Source organism: Spermophilus citellus (assembly GCF_964194105.1).
Source record: "Spermophilus citellus genome assembly, chromosome: 9".
Classification (NCBI taxonomy): Eukaryota; Metazoa; Chordata; class Mammalia; order Rodentia; family Sciuridae; genus Spermophilus; species Spermophilus citellus.
This window is the reverse complement of record NC_138191.1, coordinates 45,438,962-45,464,061: the sequence shown is the minus strand read 5'-3', so window position 1 is coordinate 45,464,061 and position 25,100 is coordinate 45,438,962. Positions and strand designations below refer to the sequence as shown.

Genomic DNA, 25,100 nt, shown 5'->3' with positions numbered 1-25,100 from the left:
ATAAAATTTGAAAAAAAATAAAAACATTACCAATTCTTGAACTCAGGAATAACAGAATTCTTGATAACATAATTTAATGCTACATTGACCAATAAAAGTACTAATATTATTCAATATAAAAATTTGTTACATGGATTCATGAAGTATTATAAGTAAATTATACATTAATTAACAACATTTGTTAACAATACTTATTATCTATTTATCAAGTACTGAATACATTTATCACATATTTATTCTATCTAAGGCATTGTCATGAAATTTAGGGAGTACTAATGTATATGGTATGGTGAAGCCCTTTGAGCATTTATATTTATATTTGGTAGGGCAGTCTCTTAAATTTTCATAAAGGGTTAAAAATCTAAGCCACAATTTAAAAAATAGTATGGGATCAATTAAAATAATCTAGAACGTTTGTGGAAAGATAATTTCTATCAATAGGAAGTATTAAGATAAAACAAATACAGGGGTTGGGTATGTGGCTCAAGTGGTAGCGTGCTTGCCTGGCATGCGTGCCGCCCGGGTTTGATTCTCAGCACCACATACAAACAAAGATGTTGTGTCTGATGAAAACTAAAAAACAAATATTAAAATTCTCTCTCTCTCTCTCTCTCTCTCTCTCTCTCTCTCTCAAAAAAAAGATACAACAAATACAATTTAAAAACTTGATACTATTGAAGATTATCGAGAAATCAATTGATTAAAAACAGAGATTCTGGGCTGGGGATGTGGCTCAAGTGGTAGCGCGCTCGCCTGGCATGCGTGCCGCCTGGGTTCGAGCCTCAGCACCACATACAAAGATGTTGTGTCCGCCAAAAACTAAAAAATAAATATTAAAAAAAAATTCTCTCTCTCTCCTCTCTCACTCTCTCTTTAAAAAAAATAAATAAAAACAGAGATTCTAGAAATTGTATGGGATGGTTGACACAAAAGTAATAGTACATTTTGAATGGAAGGTAATGCACAAGAGTAAAATTATGTCATTTGCAGCAAAATGAATGGAATGGGAAAGCACCAAGCATAGTGAAATATGCCAGACACAGAAAGTTGAGAGTCAGTGTTTTCTTTCATATGGGGAAGCTAGAGATAAAGAAGTTTCAAAAGAAACCTTGTGAAACTAGAAAGAAGACCATGGAGAAGAAAAAGGAGATAAGAGAGAGGGGTAAGAATAGGAAAAAAATAGTTATTGGGGAATGAAATTGATCAAATTATCTTATGTGAATGTACAAATATGTAAAAATTAAATTCCCTGTTATGTATAATTATAAGGTACCAATGAAACAAAAAAAATCGAAAGAATTTTAATTTTAATTTTAAAAGATAGCAATGAAAAATGTACAAAGATTTGGAGTTTCTCATTGAACTTTTTAAGAATAGGGATATAGTTAGAATTCTTCTATGAAGATGTTCATGTGGTTTTAGTGTAGTAAAAGATATGCTTGAATGGAATGACAAAATTATAATCTGAATGAAAAATAAACTGAATGACAAAATTATAAACTGTTTTGTTATAAAACAAAGCAAGGCAAAATTCCACCTCAAAAACCAAACAGATAAACCAAAAACAGTCATTCACTTTTGGAGTATTTCAGAAATTGTATGAAGACACTGAACCACTGAACTCTATGTGCTAATGGAGAGAAAATAAGTTGTTTAAAGGAAATTGTAATCTTTGAAACTATAAATTCCATTCATTCATTCAACAAAATCAATATCTCTAGGTTATTTAACAGAAGTACATAGGTAATTTTTTTGTTTTATATTGTAGAACTAGCTTATTAAGATAGAATAAATGTTATAGATTTTCAAAATTGGGTAGCATCTGGATATTAGGATTTAGTTCCTTGTCAGCCAATGGCTGGAATCATGGTTTCTAAATCAGAGGTCATTCTATGTCATAGTCTTTTCAGGGTGCAGGATTGAAATGGCCAAATGCATCACAATTTTCATCTTCTGGCATGTGAAGTCACTGTGGTCATTACAATCCCAGCAGAGGCTGGGGCATGTAGTTTTGCTGAGAGTCACAGAAGGGGAAGTAGATTCTTGTGGACAGTGGCAAACCAGAACCCCATCAGTAAATCACAGATGGTAATTTAAACACAGTGAAGAATAGAGATTATACTCTCAATATTGTTTTAAACAAAGAACTGTGGTACTATAAATCCTACCTTTTAAATAGAAACCTGATTGAACATTAATGTAAGTAATTACTTCAAATTTAATTTTAAGCAAGTTTAATTGTTTATTTTCATTCCAACTTTTTGCTGTTGCTGAAGTTGCTCTTGAAGATCTTTCCTTAGTACTTCATATGCAGTATTTAGTAAGGAAATACATATACTTTGTGAAATAATATATGTATAATACTTATATACATATATTTATATATAATTTTCATTGAGTTATATATGATACTATTGAAAAAGAAAATTAAAGATTATGGACAGTAAAATTACATTATAAATCATTTTAAATTAAATCAATCTTTCTAAGCAAACAAATTCACTAGAATACAATTTCTAGGGTTAATACTTGCTTGTAGTATTTAAAACTTTTGTAAGATACAGTTTGGTTAAGCATAAAGTAAATGAGTTTCTAGAACAAGATAAAATTACTTAATTGAAGTGGGTTATTATAAATATTACTATTTACTATGAATTCCATACATTTAGAAAAGATAACAAGTAGTAATTGTGTCATTAATAAGTGAGAAACCAAAACATGACTCTTAACATGTTTGATGACATTACATACTGCATTTTAATACACATCCCAATGAGTTGAGGTAATATAACTTCAAAAAAAATTACCCAAATGATACTTAAAATTTACTTCTTGAAATAAAGTTATCATAACTATTTTGTCACTCTTGCAGATGACATAAAATGAGAAAATAAAGGAAAACAACTGATGTACAGCACCATTAATAAATTGCAAATTGGTTTTGAAGACCATGGTCAAAAGTGCTTCATAAATATATTTTCTTAGAAATGGGTAAATTCTGTGACACAATCAGAGATTGTTGGAGATAGTAAATGAGAAACAAGTGTGTATTTACTTACCTTTGAAAGTTGAAATATTTTGTAGTATGTTTGGACCTTTAATTGGGCAAACTGAAAATTTACATGAACTCTAGATGTTTTCAACCATATGTGTAAGACCAAAAGTATATTTATATTTTTAATTGAAGTGTTATGTTTTAGAAATTTAAATAATAAAATTTTGAACTACTGAACTATGATTTGCTTCTTCAATTCCTAATTTAAAAGTGGCAAATGAGAAGGGGTTTCAAGCTTTCAGAATAGAGCAGGTCACTTTCCTGGCTGCCCAGTGGTGTGAAAACAAGAAGCAGACAGAGAGCATCTCACAAGTTGTGTAAACCAAAAATAATAATAATAATAATAAATAAAAAGTAAGCAGAGGAGGACTTTACGACTTTTAATACTGGACTCTCAAAGCAGACTGGGGATTCAGGAGGTTGGGTATAATAAAGTAAGGAACTTCCAGTGTCACAGCTGATGTAGAGGCCAGAGGCACCTGCCAGAGAAATCTCTGTGAACACAGTGGATGGGTAAGGGAATTAAAGAAACCTCCATTTTTAGGAGGCCTGAGGCATATCTTAGAGATCAAAGATATTGCTAGACTAAACCAAAGAGTGCACTGCACAATAGCCTTGTATGGGAAAGAAATGGCATCTCTTCTGGAGTCCTACAGAAGACAGAGGAACCCTTTTGCAGGAGTTGCACAAGGGCTGGCAGTTGAGGGAGCCAATGCCTGGCAAATCCAAATCTGGACCAAAATATTGCCTGGCAAACACACACAGCATGACATAGAGTGTTTTTACGTGACCATGAGAAAATCAAACATGGAGAGAGATTTACACAGGGGACTACTGTTTGTGGAAAACCACCTGACTCTCCCCATTCCCCTTCAACCTGGGTGCTCCCAGTATCCCAAGACCAGGACACTTGGATTCCACAGGTGATATAGTGGACTAAGAATTGGCTCCACCAACACATCAGTAGAACCAAAGGGAGATCTCTGGGGTGCAGTCTTCCAGCATGGAATGACAATTTCTGGGTCCTGGAGGTGAACTCATTTAAAATGTCTAGACCAATATGCATTCAGGGAAGAGCCTGGAGCCTACATATCCCTAAATGCCCCCTTCAGAAGTTCCATCTACTTGATGACTTCTCTCATCCTCAAAACCTCACCCTGAGGTTGGAGCAAGCATCATACTCCTGACAACACCACCTAACTGCTAAGAAGAGGAGCTGAGAATTTTTTGAAATTCAACAAAAACAATTCTTTAACTTTTCATTGAGATCTTTTTTTTCTTCTTAATTTTGACCTTATTTTTTTATGGACATTTATACATATTCATATTTTTTCTCTTTTCTCAATTCTAGCATTTTTAAAGTCAGTTTTTTTATTGTTTAGAGTTTTGAGGACTAGGAAGTTTGATTGATATATTTAAATTTTGTTTTGTATTCTTTTATTTTTTATTTTTTAAATTTTCACTTCATATATTTTTTCTCTCAGTTTTATGTTTTCCTTGAATCTCTTTCTTTCTTTTCCTCTGCTAACAGCTAATCTCTATTGCTCTCTCTTTAACTCTTCTTTCATTTTTTTTACTTCTAGTCTCTCTCCTCTTTCCTCATAATCATCATATTCTATATCACTTCTGTTCTTTCCCTTTCCACCATTTGAAATTGTATACCCATTTGTAGGCAATGACTGATCATAGCATCTCTATTTATTATTATATGTCAACATTGTAGATGTCATAGCAAGAACTATTTCATTTAATGCTATACATTGTTTGCACTGGTTGTTGTTATTATTAGTCTCCCTCTAAACAGTGAGGTACTGGAAACATTCAGGAACACTATAGATCTATTGTGACTCAGTGGTAGAGTGCTTGCTTCATACATTTGAAGTTATGGGTTTGATCTTCAGCACCACATAAAAATAAATAAGCACAATGAATATATCGTGTCCATATATAACTAAAAATATTTTTTTAAAAGATAATATGGCAATGGACACTACTGAAATACAGACAATAACCAAAACTTTTTTAAAAATTTGTATTATAATACAAAATCTTGAAGACATCAAACAATTTCTAGAGACATATGACCTACCCAAATTGAATCAGAAGGATATTAAAAACAATCAAAAAGCAGATCAATTTTAATGAAATTGAAGATATCATCTAAAGCCTACCAAGAAAGAAAAGCCCAGGACAAAATGGATTCTCAGCCAAGTTCCACCAGACCTTCAAAGAAGAACTAGCATAAATTATTCTCAAATTACTCCATGAAATAGAAAAAGAAGGAATTCTTCCAAAGTCTATTCTGTGAAGCTAGTGTCACCTTGATACCAAAACCAAATGAAGACACATAGAAGAAATAAAACTGCAGACCAATATCCTTGATGAATACAGATGCAAAAATTCTTAATGAAATACTGGAAAATTGCATACAAAAACATATTAGAAGAATAGTCTATCAAAGTAGAAACTATTTTGAATTAAATGCCAGAAATAAATCAAAAGGAGGGGAATAAAAATCATATATCAATAATAAAATTGAATATAAATTTATTAAACTCACCAACCAGAAGACACTTGCAGCTTGGATTAAAAAAATAAGAACAAACAATATGCTGTCTCACCTCATAGGCAAAGACATACACAGACGAACTCTGAAGAACACTGATGATGTTCTTCAGAGAAATAGAAAAATCATTCATAAAATTTATTTGGAAAAACAGAGGCCCAAAATAACGGAAGCAGTACTCAGCAAGAAAAGGGAAACAGTGTGGTGGCACATTTGAAACAAATCACCAGGTCAGTCTTGAAGCAGAACATGGGACTTTATTTGCCAGTGGGCCAAGAGGCAGTAAGCAAGTCACCTCTGCACTCCTTAACCCTTTGCAGAGGTAGGGTACAACTGTAAAAAAAGCAAAAACTGTAAGTCAGAGCCATAGCAACATAAGGAGTAGGTCAGAATGAGCCAGGTCAAGAGGCAGTACACTACACAAGAAAAACTGGAACCAAAAAGAAAATATCTTACAAAAGAATTTCTTAATAATGCATTGTATAAGGAAAGAACACAAATATTTCCCAACAACCATGTGTTTCTAAACAGGGCATGCTAAGCAGGATGTGGGTAGCAGAGGTGGGGTTTTTCTCATGAAAGAAGAATTCCTTATATGAAATGGGATCTCTTGCCTTGTCAAGGCACATATGCTCTGGCCCATAACAGAAGGAGGCATCACAATACCAAACCTTAAATTATACTAGAGAAGTATAGTAACAAAAATGGCGTGGTATTGGCACCAAAATAGACATGAAGACCAATGTTACAGAATAGAACACAGAGACAAACTCACATAAATAAATTTATCTCATACAAGATAAAGGTGCCATAAACATGCATTGGAGAAAAGATAGCCTTTACAATAAATGGTTCAAGGAAAACTGGAAATCCATATGTAACAAAATGAAATTAGGCCATTATCTCTTGCCCTGCACAAAATTCAACTCAAAGTGAATCAAGGACATAGGCATTAGACCAGAGACCTTTTGCCTAATAGAAGAAAAATTAAGACCAAATCTTCATCATGTCTGTCTCAACAAGATTCCTAAAGTGTAAGAATCAATAAAGGAAATGATATCAAACTAATAAGCTTTTTCACAGGACAGGAAATAGTCAAGAACATGAACAGAGAGCCTTCAGAATGCGAGAAAATCATTGCCACCTGCATCTCAGCATTAATTTCCAGGATATATAAAGAGCAAAAAACTTAACACCAAAAAACAAACAAACAAACAAAATACAAAACAAAACAAAAAATAACCAAATAACTCAATGAATAAATGGCCAAAGGAATCATACAGATACTTCGCAAATTAAGAAATATGATAAGTCAACAAATATATGAAAAAAAGTTCAACATCACTTGCAGTTAGAGAAATACAAATTAAAATACACTGAGATTCCATCTCACTTCACTGAGAGTGGCAATTATGAAGAATACAATGACAATGATAATTCACAATATCTAAGCTATGGAATCAACCTAAGTGCCTTTCAAATGATGAATGAATTAAGAAAATGAGGTAATATATACACAATAAAATATAACTCAGCTATAAAGAAAAATGAAACTATGGCATTTGCCAGTAAATGGATAGAAGTAGAGGCATTCATGCTAAGTGAAATAAGCCAATCCCAAATGACAGAAGGCTGAATGTCCCTTCTGATATGCAGATGTGGACTCAAAAGTAGGTGGGGAGGAAGCAGGGAGAAGGGGAGCTTTACTGCCTTGGACGTGTGGGATTGGGGGAAAGGGAGGGAGATGGGAATTGTAAAGACAGCAGAATGAATCCAAAATAACATTTTTATGTTCATATATGAATACATGCCCAGTGTAACTTTACATCATGTACAACCACAAAAATGGAAAACTATACTCTCTCTATATATATGATATATTAAAATACATTCTACAGTCACGTATAACTAAAAAGAACAAATAAAACTTAAAAAAATCATCTCTCTCTCCCTCCTCACCACCTCTTTTCCCAAACTCCCTATCTCTCCCTCCCTTCACTTTTGATTTTATTTTTTAAAAAATATTCCCCCCAACCCCTCGCCTCAATTCTGATGTGGGAGTGTTCAGTGTGGGGCTGACTATGTGTTTATGTGACTGTGTCCCTCTTCATTCCTTCCTTTCTTAATCACCCCCCTACCTCTCTCTCTTTCTCACTCTTCTTCCTGTTGCCAAAAACTTGTTCCTTGTATCCAATGCCAATCCAATAACAAGGATGTGGTTTTGAGAAAAAGGAAAAAAAATAAGGGTTATTGCTTTCTTAGCAAAGGAGAGACCCAGGGGCCTTCTGTCCCAAAGGTTGTGATTCTGCCCATCATCAGGTACAGGGGGCTTTTGTAGAGGGTTTCCCTCAATTGCTGATGCTGGCATTGAGCTTGTGATTGTCCTGTCTCAGCCTGTGATTATGGGACATTGGGATCTCCTTTCTTCTTCAAATGATGGTGGCATGACATGATGTGTGACAGGGTTGGAGAATTGGAATGTTTTTCTCCAAGACAGCTGACCAACCTGCAGTAGGACACATCCATTCATCCCACACATCCATTCATCTTTAAAAGATCTTCAAGGAAAAGATGGAATTAAAGGAGTGAGTCCTAGAAACTCTTTCCATGGATCAGACCTCTCTTTCTTCCACTCTTTTCTTCTGGGAAATAAAAACCCAAAGTTTAAATAAATAATAACAAACAATAAAAAAAGTTAAAAAGTAAATAAAAAATAAAAGTGGCTAGTGCGATGACAGAAAAATATTGGTAGTAGTGTTCTGAAAAATCTGTTGGTAGCAATGCCTTCAAAAAATTAAGTTTTCTTAATATAAATATCTTGAACTAATTAATCTTATTCATTGTAATTTTAATCTTCTTGCACAAAACTTGTTTTAATGTTTTGGGTTGTGTCTAATCACAGATTAGACATAGATTACCAGAGGCTTTTCATGTTTTCTAGGAATAATCGGTATTTTTGATGTTTCAATTTTTGAAAAGGCATAAATCACTACTTTCAAGTTGTGATGTGATTCTGTGTAGTTCAATAACTATTTAAGGCATTACCAAATTTTCAAAATAGATTAATTTGTGAAAACCATGTAACAAACAAGACACAAAATGCTAGTTGCACACATAATGTGATTAGTAAGATGTTACATGTATAATTATTCCCAGTGGAAAATGAATTTGTGTTTGAGTATGCATGTGCATGTGCACTATCATAATGCTATTTTTGTCTTAAACATATCTGGTGCCAAAAGCTATAATTAACAAAAACGAACTGAGGAAAATGAGAATTTATCCACAAATCTACTTGGATTTATCCCATAAGTTAATGAGATCTCATAGAAATACAACATTAGATTACAATAAAATAGATACTTTAGAATAAAATTAGTAAATGAATTTTAAAAATCAATGTGTATTTATTTTTTTCCTCCTCGGTGTTTGTTTCTGTCTGACTCATCTTTTGCTCCTGTCTTCCTCCTTCTCTCCCACATGCACTCTCTTGTCTCCCCATTTTTCAGTCCTCATTTGGCTACTTCTAGCTGCATGACCAGAATGTCTCCCTGTCTGCAGATTGGGCTTCGACCCTGGAAAAGAAATTCTCTATGTCCCCAGTGCTGGGTCTAAGCTGGTAGATGGACACATTCAGTGGAAAGCAAGTTTGTTTGGTCCCTTTCCCTGGAAAAAAGAGACTGAGCTGGTAATTCCTTTGCAAGAGACTGATTAAGGGAGATGTTGCTCAGGGGAAACAAAAAAGGCTTTGCTTCTCAAGGAAGACTGCCCATTATAATTAGCTGGGGAGATTTTATTTTGTGCATTAGTTTATTTATTTTTTTTTATTGTTGGTTGTTCAAAACATTACATAGTTCTTGATATATCATATTTCACACTTTGATTCAAGTGGGTTATGAAGATAGGAAAGGCAGCTGAATACAACAGACATGAGTATGTCAACATGTAAATCAATGTAAGTGTAACTGATGTGACTCTGCAATCTGTATACGGGGTAAAAATGGGTGTTCATTAGTTTAAATTTGTGGTGGTTATTATACATAATGGTGGACTTCATTTGTGATCTAGTCATACATTCAGGTAGCAGGAATTGCTCTATTTCATTTCCCCATGCCTTTCATTTCCTTCCCTTAATTCCTTCTGCTTCCTCAATCCACTTCCTTTACTCATATCTCTTTTATTTTCAGGAGATCCTCTTTCTTTCCTTTTTTTTTCTCTGAAACATCCACATGTGACTGAAAACATACGGCCCTTGGTTTCTGAGTCTACCTTTTCTCAGCATAATTTCCAGTTGCCCCCATTTTCTTACCAATGACATAACTTGATTCTTTCTTATGATTGATTAAAACTCAATCATGTATATGTCCCACGTTCTCTTAAATCCTTTCTTCTGTTGACAGACATCAAGGCTCATTCCACAACCTGCCTATTGAGCATTGGGCTGCTATGAACATTTGTGTGTATATATTGCTATGGTATTTGAATTTTATTTCTTTTATCTAAAGACTGGGGAGTGAGATATATGAGTCAATACATACTTTTAACAGAAAAATGCATCCTACAGTGTAGAGGATCGATAATTAAAAGAGATGATAATTCTAAAAGAAAAAAAAGAGACTGAACAATATGAAATATTGAAGAAAAAGTACAAAAGACAACGAAAATTTCCATAGTATAGGTATTTCTTGACTTAGAGTAGGGCCATAAATATGTAAAAAATCAAAAATATAAGAGAAGTTAGCCTATGTCTGGATGGTGTTATAAGATGAAGTTGAGTTATGATGGAGTTATTTAAAGTTAAGCCCATCTTAAAGTTATTAAACAATACATTGAACTATCATGAGTTAGGGACTATCTAAATACATACTTAGAACCTCAAAAATAAAAAGTAATATTTGAAAACAAAAGCTTAATAATCTCCCAAAGTTAATGATAATCATCAACTATATATTCAAAATATTTTAAAAACCAAGAAAGATAGATTAAAAAATATTCAGGCTGAGGGTGTAGCTTAGAGGTAGAACCCTTGTTTAGCAAACAGCTACTAGGTTCAGGGTTTGATCCCAAGGATGGAAAAAAAAATAAAACAAACAAAAAGAAACTACACCTATGCAGTTTAAACAATGCTATAAAATAAAACAATAAAAAATCTTATAATCAGACAAAAGAAACAAGATATATTCACTTCAAAGAAGCAAATTATATTAATACTGGATGCTACAGTGTGAACACATGTCCTTTCCAAATTTCAGGTTGAAGTTTCCTGTGAGCCATACCCACAGGAACAGGTGGTGATCTCTAAAAGGAATGGAGGGTACTATCTTATGCCCACTCTTTTGCCCTCCATCACTTGGGTCATGTCAGGATATCTTGTTTGTCCCTTCCAGAGAGCTTAGCATTGGAGGTGCCATGTGGAAGCAGACAAAGCAGCCCTCCACACCAGACCTTGAAACTGCCAACACTGTGCTCTTGTTCTTTCAATTTCCGGACCTATAAAAAAATAAATTTTTATTCATCGCAAACTATCCAATCTCAGGTGTTTTGTCATAGCATTGCAAATGAATTGAGATATTACATTAGAGATTACAAATAGTAGAAGGCAATAATATGACATGTTTACTGAAAAAGAGACTAGCAGCAAAGAATTCTATTCTTGAATAAGAAAATTCAGAAACAAGGTAAGATTATGATTTTAAAATAAAACTAAGAAAATTTATCACAACAAATGTTTTTTTTTTCTGTTTTCATTTTTAAAATATTTCAATAAACACACAAAAATGCAAAAATAATCTTTGTCCTAGCAGAAGTCATTTGGAATCGAAAGGGAAGAATTAAAATTCCATTAATTATTTTCCACAATTTTATTAGTGCAATATAGTTCTACATATTGATGGGATTTTGTTACATATTCATGCATGCACATAGTATTACAATATAATTTGACCAAAATCACTCCTCAGCATTTTTTCACTGCAAATCTTACTCTAAGTAAATGAATAAGATTAATTTTCGTAAAATGAAACAAGAAGAAACTAAATAAGTACCTGCAGAAAGCTAATATATATTGACTAAAAATCATAACTTTGACACAATTGTCTCAACAGTTTTTTTAATAAAATGCTAAAAAGAATAGCAAACAAAATATCTTTGAAATGTAATTTTTTAACAGACATACATAAAATGCTATAACTAATAATGAATAATAGCCATTCTTCAAGAGTATAGGGATATTGACAATATGATGCTATATGTAAACTTAATTTACTCTATTATTTCATACATTTTTTGTTTCTAATTTTTATTTCATCCAATTTTTAGGTTAATTGGTAAAAATACTTATATTATTCTATTCTTATCTTTTTCCCATCTGCAGGATCTTTAGTTATGCTCCCATTTTCCTCTCAATATAGCAGAATTAATCTTATTTTCTTGCTTTTTTATTTTTGATCAAACTTAATAGATGACTACATAATTAATTTATATTTTAAAGGAAACAACTATATGTTTTGATTTTTTTTCTTTTGTATAATTCTTAATATCATATGTTTTCAGTTCTGCTTATTTTTTCTTATATTGATCCATTCTTAGGATAATTCCTTGTTTTTTTTCATAGTCTTTTAAGATCAAGAAATTTTTTTTTAGTTTTTCTTTTGCCTAATGTACAATCTATAATATGTCCTGTAGAAATGGATTTAGCTAAGGCTTAATAAATAAACATATTATTATAAAATAATCCAAAATATTTTCTAAAGTCTATTTTAATTTTTAATTGTTAAAAAAGAATAAATGGTGATGATATTTGGCAAATTTTCTTTGTACCAAATGAGCATTCACAGTCATTCACAGAGAAGTGAAAATTTTGAATCTCCCAGGCTTTGTGTTCCCTGGTGAAGGAAAAACAAAATGACACTTGCCTTCTTGTTTCAGTTCTCATAATGTAAACAAGTGTCCATTTTAGAATCTATCAATGGATATGTTTTTTAAAAACACATTTTATGATGATTTTACTGTTTAAAACTGCACACATGGATAATAATGAAGTGCTGTCTAGTGTTACAAATGTTAAGAGGCAATGAGGTAACATATAGACCTACAGAGAAAAGGCATATTAATACTCACTGTTGTTGTTGTTTTTGTATTAAGGATTGCTGATGACTTTGTTCCTGAACAACATCTCCAGTCCCCTTTATTTATTTATTTTTATTTTGAAACAGGGTCTTCGTAAGTTACTGAGATTCTTGCTAATTGCTGATTAGTCCCTTGAACTTGAGATCCCCCTGTCTCAAACTCCCCAGTTGCTGGGATAACATACTTATATAATTAAACTCCATTTCTAAATTAGTATATAGTCATATTCCATATTCATAGGGTACAGTGTGATATGTGGACACATACACAATACATTTTGATCCAATCAGAATTATTAATATATCCATCACCTTAAACATTGATCATTCTTTTGGTAAGAAATATAAAATTTTCACTCATAGTTATTTTAAAATGTACAATAAAGTTTTGTTAACTATAATCACAGCACTGTGCTATAGAATACTACACTAGAACATCACTATGATCCACCTATATTTTTGTACCCATTAGCAAACTCTTGTCTATTTCTCCATTCTCTCTGCTTTCCCCAGGCTTTGGTAACTACTATTATCCACTCTACTATTATGAAATCAATTTTTTTGGCTTCTATATAGGAAGAAGAATGTGTGGTGCTTGTCTTTTTGTTTCTTGCCAACAATTCTAATTTATGTAAATCAAAATAAAAGTAAATCAGTGTGTTGAAGTCATACTTGTTGTCTACGGCCATACCACCATGAACTCGCCCGATCTCATCTGAAGTCATACTTGTACTTTTATGTTTATTGCCATATTATTCACAATAGAAAAACTATAGAATCAGCTTGATGTCTGTCAACAGATGAATGAATAAAAATAAATGTAGTATTAAAGCACAAATAATATTACTGGGGCATGAAAAAAATGAAATACTGTTACTTGTGAGCTTGACATTATGTCAAGTGAGGTGTTTCATGTACAAATCAACTGAAATGCTTTTTCTATGCACCCATTATTAATTAATTTAAAATAACATCTGTAAACATAAACACACAAAAAAAATAGACCACAAATTCAACAATACTTGACTATTTCCACATACCTATTTCACCAGTGCATAGGTCATCCAGACATATACTAAGTAATGACACTTCAAAATTTAAAAATACTATTATAAATGGACCTAGCAAACATCTATAGAATATTTCATCCATCAAAAATTGAATTTACTTTCTTCCATTGGGAAATGGAGATTTCTCTAAATTAGAACATATTTCTTTTGGCACAAAGCAAGTATTAAAAATACAAAAAAAAAGAGAGAGAGAATTTCTTACATCTTATCAGATCATAATGGAATAAAAAAAATCAATGACAAGAAAAAAAATGTAAACCATTTAGAAGATAGTACCCCACTATTAAATAATATCCTTTTGAAGGAGAAATAGATTATAGAAGAAATTAGGGGAGAAATTTTTTTAAAAAAATGGAAACAAATGAGAATAGTGAAACAACATGTCAAAATCTTTGGGACAATATAAAGGCAGTTCTAAAAGTACACTTTATAGCAATGTGTTTCTATGTTAAATAAATAAAAATATTAATACATACCCCAAGTTCTTAGAAAAAGAAGTACAAACTAAATCCAAAATCAGTAGAAAAAATGGAAATAGTTTGTCTAAGAGCCTAAATTAATGAAAGCAGTAAGAATATTCTTCAAAAGATGAGAAATGGAAGCAACATATGATACAGATATCCCACTCCTTGCTGTTTATCTCAAAGGTCTGCAATCAGCATACTACAGTGATACAGGCACAATTTACAAAAGCACAGTTTTGGAACCAGCCCAGCTGCCTGTCAATAGATAAATGAATAAAAAAATGTGATGTATGATCACACAGTGAAGTTGTATTAAAAATCATAAAGAAGAATGATGAATCTAACTTCTTGATAAATGGATGGAACTAGAAAACATCTTGTCAAGCAAACCCAGAAATTCAAGGGTCAAATATTTTCTCTTATACATGGAAATGAGAGCAGATTAAGGGAGGAAAAAAAAGGTGTGTAGAGGATACTATGAAAATAGAAATCAGTGGAGTACAAGAAGATTGATGGGGAGGCAGGAGGGATGGAAAACTGGAGAAATGGTGGAATGAAATTTACCAAATTATTTTAGGTACATATGTAGGTGTTCTGTGTTTGGGATTGGGGTTGCTGATGATTTCATGGCTATGGCATGCTTGGTGCCTGGTAAAGTTTCTATGCAAAGGTACAGGATGCCCAGTTACTATAGTATTGTTCCCCATGTTCGAGTCTTACCAGCTTCGACCTTAATCTTAGGCACAGAACTCCTGGGAATAAAGAAATTTGCTTGGATTCATAACTACAGAGTTTCACCAAGCTCCAGTGCTCCTGGATCTGTCTGCCTAACAGATTTCAGACAATGGGCTTTCTTGAGAATTGCAGAAGTCTCCTTACATTGCCTATTGTAACCATGAAATGTAACTTCAGAATAAGCAACATTACTGATACTCTAAACAATAATGTGGTTATGGTACTAATAACCTAATGTAACCTATTGGTATAAATAAATGTGGCCACTTGGACAAGGAGCCACTCTGCCATTTTCCTGCCTCTGCACCTTGTCTCTGTCCCCTCTTCATTATTGTTATTATTTACATACATACATGGATATTCTACTGTGAATTTCACCTTCATGCATATTTACAATGTACTAATTTAAGTGTGTGTGTGTGTGAAATGCCAGTAGAGTAGAAGAAAAGGAAGAGAGGGGAAAACAAAAGGAGAAAAAGTAGAAGTCCTGGAGTCTGAATTGGAGCAAATTATATTCCATGCTTGTATTATTACATCAAAATGAACTGCAATTTTATTATAACTCTAATATACTAATAAATATATGTGTAAAGAAACTTGTCATGATTACAGGATAAAACAGATAAATATATGACCATAGTAAAATACTTGAACACATTCTGTAGAAATGAATGTATTAGACCAAAACAATTACAAAGGTTATAGAAAATGTAAATTTGTTTTATGGGACAGAACTGATACAGGTCCAGTAGAGATGGGAATCCAATTTGCATTCCATGAAGTTGAAGAAGGAGCACCTCGTCTTTTATAGCCCTCCGTATTTTTCTCTTCATTAATAATTTTCTTCCCTTTCTTCCCAATGTATATATAGTGCCTAGGAACACTGAGCATGGAGGTTAATCATTAGCAACCCTTTGTACTCTCTTTCATTAGAAGTTGGCCCCCTTTTGACCCTTATCATTCATGCCTACACTGACTGCATGACCTTCACCTGCTTCCCAACCCTTGTACATGTTGGGTAAGCACTTTGCCACTGAGCTACATTACCAGACTATAAGCTTCTTAATTTATAAACCTATAGAAGTGTTTGCATCATATTCTTAATAAATAGAAACTATAAATATTTAAACAAAGAAAGCATTTGTACAAATGTATAATATCCTTAACAATCAGGAAAAATCCAATCAAAACTATACTGATATTTCAACTCACTTAGAATACAATTAACAATAAATGCTAGTGAGAATATTGGCTGGAAAGTAACACTTATACTTTGTTGGAGAGGCTGAAAATTAAAACAACCACTTATAAAAACCAGTATTAGTGGATCCAACATGGCGGCCGGCGAGGAAACAGCACATTCAGTATCTCCACATTAACAGGATCAGAAAGACCCATTAATACACCTAGATTCTACCTACTGAGGAACTTCTAGCAAAATTCCGCTGAAAGGAGACCTGCCGTGAATTAGTAAGATTATTAGAGGTGACAGTTTGTCCCAGACGAGTGAATCTTGGCCACACGGCTCACAGGTCCAGTCCTGCGGCTGCCGCCTGCTTGGCTCTGCAGGCAGACCCCGGTGGCCCGGAGCAGTGAGAAGAGTCCCCGCCCGGACGGGCAGACAGCCCCCGCCCTCCCGGCGCTGCTGGCAGCCCCACCCACATGGTGAATGCCCCCCCCCGCCAGCCCAGCACTGCGAACGGCCCCACCCACCCGGCAAATGCCCCCCCCGCCCGCTTGGCTCTTGGCCACAGAGCACAGAGGTCCAGTCCTGCGGCAGCAGCCTGCCCGGCTCTGCAAGCAGACCCCGGTGGCCCGGTGCGGCGAGAAGGGTCCCCGCCCAGCCCGTCAGATGGCCCCCCGCCCTCTGGGATCTGCTAATGGCCCCGCCCGCATGGTGAAAGCCCCCCCCCGGCCGCCCGCCCGGCTCTGCGAACAGCCCCGCCCGCCTGGCTCATGAGGCAACGTGAAGGGAATCTAACCATGCCTTTATGAAATAGCTAACTGGGAACTAAAAGCAGAGATTGAGTCAGACCAGAGATAAGCCAGTTCCACCCCTCCCTTCGGACACTCCAGCAAGAAGCCAGGGGCCCGCCATAGCACAGAGGGGAAGTCACCAAAGTTCGGCCAACGAGATTCTTTCCCAGCGGAATCTACTTTAGCAAGTGTGTGACTCCCACCCACATCAGATACAAACAACTGGGCCGGGAAACTTCAAAAATCTCTCCGTGGGCATGACAGTAAGGGCCAAGGATCTCCCGACCCCCAACTCCCCCTAATGCCAGTGACGTGGGCGTGATTGTAGGGGCTGAGGGAAGCAGAGGGGATCCTCAACCCACAACTCCCATTACCACCAGTGGCGACACCAAGGTCTTAGCCACCAGCTTCCGAGGGCATGCCTGCTGCAGTCTTGGCTGGGCACAGAATCACGAGCCACCACACAGCTTTGTAGATTCAAACAGCAATTCTTTATTCCCGAACTCACACCAGCCTCTATACACGTTCTGGGGAAATCCCAGTTCTGCTGCCGCCCAATTCACCTACTCCACAAGGCTTTTTTCCAAATACTTTCTGAATCTCACGAGAACTCAATGGGAACTCAGGCAGCAGGAATGCCCTGTTCCCAGCAGCAATAATCTTCAACCTCTAACTTCCCTAAAACCCATATTGTCTTAAACTGGGAACACCTTAAACTTGTCTTAAACCGGGAACGCCCTAAACCCAAGGAGTGGGATACTTCCTCAAACCTGCAGGATACACCCTAATCCTGGATCCACCCTCGTCCTTGAGCAGGGTCACCTTTCTCAAACACACATGCTATGTCAACAGCGAAATTCCAAGGCAAGTCCATTTAACATGGGGTACGCTGGCAAGGAAATTTCGATGCGTCATTCCTACTTGGCAATGGCCCTCAGCACGTGCCCACCAAAGGGGTCTGGAAAAATTAAACTATTGACTCCCAGACCACAGCTCCACAGCACTGGGGCTTAGATGAATGACAGAGAGAGTGCTCAGTCATCCGGGAAATAGGGCACGTGGTGGGGCTGAAAATGTAACCAGATCCTTGGGGAACCGCCTCCGGTGAGCACGACCTGGTTGGCTGGCAGGAGGAAGGGGAGGAGGGCCGTAGAAGTGAAATGGCTCTGGACCAACAGGATTGAGAGACTCCCAGGAGCCGCCTTACAGGGATTGCTGTTGACACATTGAGGGCAAAACTCAGCTCGGAGGGCACAGCTTTGCCTATGGGAAGAGAAGAAAATGGATCTCTAAGACCTAATTTTATTTCTTATTTTCTTCTATTTCATTTTTTTTCTCCCTTTTTCCCTCTTTCTTTCCCCTTCCAAGTTTTATTGTTCTTTCCATTCTCCTCTATGCTATCTCCCTCTCCTTCTCTCTTTTCAAGAGCACCTTCCTTCCCCTTCCCCCCAACTTTCATCCCAAGCATTATATCCTCCATTACGTGTAACTGTCTAAATGCAAATAGATGAATGTTTCGAGGCCTTTTATAGTGTTCCTAAATACCTAGCTACTACCAACACCCTGATCCAATCGATGGTTAGTATCCCCCTTCAGTAGAGCAACCTTCTAAAGTAGCCAAGACATACTAAACCTTATACCTTCATAGCACCTAACCTAAAGTCCTAAGAACAAACAACAAATCACTATATGCATACAAAATCTGGAAGCCCTTTATAAATTGAATGAATCAGCTCTAAAGTACAATAAAGCCCAACATCTCTAGGCATAATCTCCCACCACAAAGGAGAGACAACAGAGATATACAAAGCCAAAACAAATGTATAGGAGAAAGCAGTTTCAAAGCAGTCAAACAGAGCTGGAAAGTAACATGAACAACATGAAAAAAACAAGGGAAAAAAGGATTGGGAAAAAAGGATTACAGATAATGCAGGACAACTTAAATCTACAGGAGGACCTAGAAGCATCAGAAACATGGAAGGGAAAGAAATCAAGGCATACCTAACTCAGATGGAACAGAATATTAGAGAAGACATGAAACAGCAAGTCCAAGCATTGAAAGTATATTTTGAAAACGAACTAAACAAACAAATTCAAACTGCAAAGAACGAGCTTTACCAGGAGATAGAGATCTTAAAAAAAAACAAACAAACAATAATCTTAGAAATGCAAGAAACCATAAACCAGATTAAAAACGCTAACAAGAATATTACAAATAGTCTAGATCAAGTAGAAGTCAGAACATCAGATAATGAAGACAAAGTTTATCAACTTGAAAAGAATATAGTCAACACAGAAAAGATGCTTAAATCTCATGAGCAATCTATCCAAGAAACATGGGATCTCATCAAAAAACCAAATTTGAGAGTCATTGGGATAGAAGAAGGCACAGAGGTTCAAACCAAAGGAATGGACAACCTATTAAATGAAATAATCCTAGAAAACTTCCAAGAGATGAAAGATGGAATGGATTGCCAAATCCTGGAAGCCTACAGGACCCCAAATATCCAAAACCGTAATAGACCAAGTCCAAGACATATAATTATGAAGATAGCCAACATACAGAACAAGGAGAGAATATTAAAAGCTATGAGATAAAGGAGGCAGATTACATTCAGGGGTAAACCAATTAGGTTAAGGACTGATTTTTCATCACAGACGTTGAAAGCGAGAAGATCCTGAAACAAGGTATTTCAAACTCTGAAAAATAATGGATTCCAACTAAGAATACTGTATCCAGCAAAATTAAGCTTCAGATTTGACAATGAAATTAAAATCTTTCATGATAAACAAAAGCTAAAAGCATTTGCAGCCAGAAAACCAGCACTGCAAAGCATTTTGGGCAAAATTCTACAAGAAGAGGAATGGAAAAATAGTGCCCCAAATTAACAGTGGGAAGTATCTCAGTAAAGGGGGAGGAAAATAACCAAAAAGTAAAAACTAGCCAAACAAAAATAAATAAATAAATAAACATGACTGGAAGTACAAATCATATTTCAATTGTAACCTTAAATGTTAACGGACTAAACTCACCAATCAAGAGACACAAGCTAGTAACCTGGAACAAAAAAACAAATCCAATAATATGCTCCCTTCAGGAGACTCATATGATAGGAAAAGACATACACAGGCTGAAGGTGAAAGGTTGGGAAAAATCATACCACTCACATGGCCCTCGGAAGCAAGCAAGAGTGGCCATACTCATATTGAATAAAATCAACTTCAAACCTAAGTTAATCAAAAGGGATAAAGAAGGACACTATATCCTGTTAAAAGGAACCATCCACCAACAAGACATAACAATTATCAATTTGTATGCACCAAACAATGGTGCTGCAACGTTCATAAAACAAACTCTCCTCAAGTTCAAGAGTCAAATACACCACAACACAATAATAATGGGTGACTTCAACACACTGAACTCGCCATTAGACAGATCCTCCAGACAAAAGCTGAATAAAGAAACTATAGAACTCAATGACACAATCAATAACCTAGACTTAACCGACATATATAGAATATATCAACCATCATCAAGTGGATACACGTTTTTCTCAGTAGCACATGGATCTTACTCAAAGATAGATCATATATTATGCCATAGGGCAACTCTTAGTAAATATAAAGGTGTGGAGATAATACCATGCACCATATCTGATCATAATGAATGAAACTGGAAATCAATGATAAAAGAAGGAAGGAAAAAATCCTGCAACACATGGAAAATAAACAATATGTTACTGAATGATCAATGGGTTACAGAAGACATAAAGGAGGAAATCAAAAAATTCATAGAGATAAATGACAATTCAGACACAACATACTGGAATCTATGGGACACAATGAAAGCAGTTTTAAGAGGGAAATGAATTTCCTGGAGTTCATTCCTCAAAAAAAGAAAAAAACCAACAAATAAATGAACTCACACTCCATCTCGAAACCCTAGAAAAGGAAGAGCAAAACAACAGCAAATATAGCAGAAGACAAGAAATAATTAAAATCAGAATGGAAATCAATGAAATTGAAACAAAAAAAAAACCATTGAAAAAATTGATAAAACTAAAAGTTGGTTCTTTGAAAAAATAAATAAGATTGACAGACCTTTAGCCATGCTAACGAAGAGAAGAAGAGAGAAAACTCAAATTACTAACATACGGGATGAAAAAGGCAATATCACAACCGACACTACAGAAATACAGAAGATAATTAGAAAGTATTTTGAAACCCTATATTCTAATAAAATAGAAGACAATGAAGATATCGATAAATTTCTTAAGTCATATGATCTGCCCAGATTGAGGCAGGAAGACACACACAATTTAAACAGACCAATAACAAAGGAAGAAATAGAAGAAGCCATCAAAAGACTACCAACCAAGAAAAGCCCTGGACCGGATGGGTATACAGCGGAGTTTTACAAAACCTTTAAAGAAGAATTAATACCAATACTTTTCAAGTTATTTCAAGAAATAGAAAAAGAAAGAGCTCTTCCAAATTCATTCTATGAGGCCAACATCACCCTGATCCCGAAACCAGACAAAGACACTTCAAAGAAAGAAGACTACAGACCAATGTCTCTAATGAACATAGATGCAAAAATTCTCAGCAAAATCCTGGTGAATTGAATACAAAAGCATATCAAAAAAATTGTGCACCATGATCAAGTAGGATTCATCCCTGGGATGCAAGGTTGGTTCAATATATGGAAATCAATAATTATTATTCACCACATCAATAGACTTAAAGATAAGAACCATATGATCATCTCGATAGATGCAGAAAAAGCATTCGACAAAGTACAGCATCCCTTTATGTTCAAAACACTAGAAAAACTAAGGATAACAGGAACTTACCTCAACATTGTAAAAGCTATATGTGCTAAGCCTCAGGCTAGAATAATTCTAAATGGAGAAAAACTGAAGGCATTCCCTCTAAAATCTAGAACAAGACAGGGGTGCCCTCTCTCACCACTTCTATTCAATATAGTTCTCGAAATACTGGCCAGAACAATTAGACAGACAAAAGAAATTTAAGGCATTAAGATAGGAAAAGAAGAACTTAAAATATCACTATTTGCAGATGAAATGATCCTATACCAGGAAGACCCAAAAGGGTCTACAAAGAAACTACTAGAACTAATAAATGAATTAAGCAAAGTGGCAGGATATAAAATCAACATGCATAAATCAAAGGCATTCCTGTATATCAGCAACAAAAATTCTGAAATGGAAATGAGGAAAACCACCCCATTCACAATATCCTCAAAAAAATAAAATAAAATACTTGGGAATCAACCTAACAAAAGAGGTGAAAGATTTATACAATGAAAACTACAACCCTAAAGAGAGAGATAGAAGAAGGTCTTAGGAGATGGAAAAATGTACCCTGTTCATGGATAGGCAGAACCAACATCATCAAAATGGTGATATTACCAAAATTTCTCTACAGGTTCAACGCAATGACAATCAAAATCCCAACTGCATTTCTTGTAGAAGTAGATAAAGCTATCATGAAATTCATATGGAAAAACAAAAGACCCAGAATAGCAAAAGCAATTCTAAGCAGGAAGTGTGAATCTGGAGGTATAGAGATACCAGATTTCAAACTGTACTACAGAGCAATAGTAACAAAAACAGCATGGTACTGGTACCAAACCAGGCAGGTGAACCAATGGTACAGAATAGAGGACACAGAGACCAATCCACAAAATTACAACGTTCTTATATTTGATAAAGTGGCTAAAAGCATGCAATGGAGAAAGGATAGCATCTTCAACAAATGGTGCTGGGTAAACTGGAAATCCATATGCAACAAAATGAAGCTGAATCCCTTTCTCTCGCCATGCACAAAAGTTAATTCAAAATGGATCAAAGAGCTTGATATCAAATCAGAGACTCTGCGCCTGATAGAAGAAAAAGTTGGCTCCGATCTACATATTGTGGGGTCGGGCTCCAAATTCCTTAATAGGACACCCATAGCCCAAGAGTTAAATACAAGAATAAACAAATGGGACTTACTTAAACTAAAAAGTTTTTTCTCAGCAAGAGAAACAATAAGAGAGGTAAATAGGGAAGCTACATCCTGGGAACAAATTTTTACTCCTCACACTTCAGATAGAGCCCTAATATCCAGAATATACAAAGAACTCAAAAAATTGAACAACAAGATAACAAATAACCCTATCAACAAATGGGCCAAGGACCTGAACAGACACTTCTCAGAGGAGGACATACAATCAATCAATAAGAACATGAAAAAATGCTCACCATCTCTAGCATTAATAGAAATGCAAATCAAAACCACCCTAAGATACCATCTCACTGCAGTAAGATTGGCAGCCATTATGAAGTCAAACAATAAGTGCTGGTGAGGATGTGGGGAAAAGGGTACACTTGTACATTGCTGGTGGGACTGAAAACTGGTGCGGCCAATATGGAAAGCAGTATGGAGATTCCTGGGAAAGCTGGGAATGGAACCACCATTTGACCCAGCTATCGCCCTTCTTGGTCTATTCCCTGAGGACCTTAAAAGAGCATACTATAGGGATACTGCCACATCAATGATAATAGCAGCACAATTCACAATAGCTAGACTCTGGAATCAACCTAGATGCCCTTCAATAGATGAATGGATAAAAAAAATGTGGCATTTATACACAATGGAGTATTACGCAGCACTAAAAAACGACAAAATCATGGATTTTGCAGGGAAATGGATGGCATTAGAGCAGATTATGCTAAGTGAAGCTAGCCAATCCTTAAAAAACAAATGCCAAATGTCTTCTTTGATATAAAGAGAGCAACTAAGAACAGAACAGAGAAGAAGAGCATGAGGAAAAGATTAACATTAAACAGAGAGGAGTGGGGGGGGGAGTGAAAGGGAGAGAGAAGGGAAGCTGTATGGGAATGGAAGGAGACCCTTATTGTTACACAAAATTACATATAAGAGTTTGTGATGGGAAAGGGGGGAAAAAAAAAACAAGGGAGAGAATTGAATAACAGCAGATGGGATAGAGAGGGAAGATGAGAGGGAAGGGGAGGGGGATAGTATGGGATAGGAAAGGTAGCAGAATACAACAGTCACTAATATGGTATTATGTAAAAATGTGGATGTGTAACCGATGTGATTCTGCAACTTGTATTTGGGGTAAAAATGGGAGTTCATAACCCACTTGAATCAAATGTATGAAAGATGATATGTCATGAGCTTTGTAATGTTTTGAAAAACCAATAAAAAAAAATAAAAACCAGTATTGGGGCTGGGGTTGTGGCTCAGTGGTCGAGCACTTGCCTTGCATGTGTGAGGCACTAGGTCAATTCTTAGCTCTGCATATAAATAAATGAATAAAATAAAGGTATGTCAACAACTAAAAAATAAAAATAAATAAAAGTTACATTAAATATTAAATTAAAAAACAGCAGAAAAATTTCTTGAAAAGTAGGAATGAAACCAGCATATTACCCAGCTATCTCACTCCTTGAGATTTATCAAAAAAACAAACCCTAAAATTAGCATACTATAGTGATACATGCATATCAATGTTTATTGCTACACAATCCCCAAGAGCCACTCAAGGTGTGCATCAGTACATGAGTGAATAAAGACAATATAGTATACATGCTCAGGATGAAGTTTCACTCAGCCAAAAAGAAGAAAACATTATCTGATTTACTGTTAAATGGATGGAATTGGAGAACTTCATGGTAAGCAAAGTAAGCAAGACTAGGTAGGTCAAGGGTTGAGTGTTTTCTTTCATATGCAAAAGCTTCAGACAAAAAAGGAATAAAAAAGTAACCTCATGAAAATTGAAGTGAGAGAAACAGAATGGAGAAATTGGATGGAAAAAGAGTGGAAGGGGAGGTTCTGGGGGAAAAAATCAACCATATATTTTCATATACTAATATAACACAATGAATTCCACTTTAATGCATAATTATAATGTACCAATTAAAAAAAAATAGAAGTCAGAGCAGTAGAGTAGGAGTTTGAAGGGGACAAGGGGAAGGGAAAGTGAAGGTACTGGGAATTAAGATTAATAAACTTATGCTATGTGCATGCATAAATATGTCACAATAAATCCTACCATTATGTATAATTGCAATGCAC

At 35.3% G+C, this 25,100-nt stretch overlaps 1 pseudogene across 1 annotated transcript in view; it reads right to left on the bottom strand.

The window, feature by feature from the left end:
• Positions 1-16,681, bottom strand: part of LOC308655481 (heterogeneous nuclear ribonucleoprotein A1-like 3) — a 64,897-nt pseudogene extending 48,216 nt beyond the window's left edge. Inside the window, exons 1-2 of the transcript in view lie at positions 16,548-16,681; positions 15,003-15,034 (exon numbers count right to left, since the gene is read on the bottom strand). The product of the transcript in view is annotated as a heterogeneous nuclear ribonucleoprotein A1-like 3 (transcript). The remainder of the gene's footprint in view (positions 1-15,002; positions 15,035-16,547) is intronic.
• Between the last annotated feature and the right edge of the window lie 8,419 nt (positions 16,682-25,100).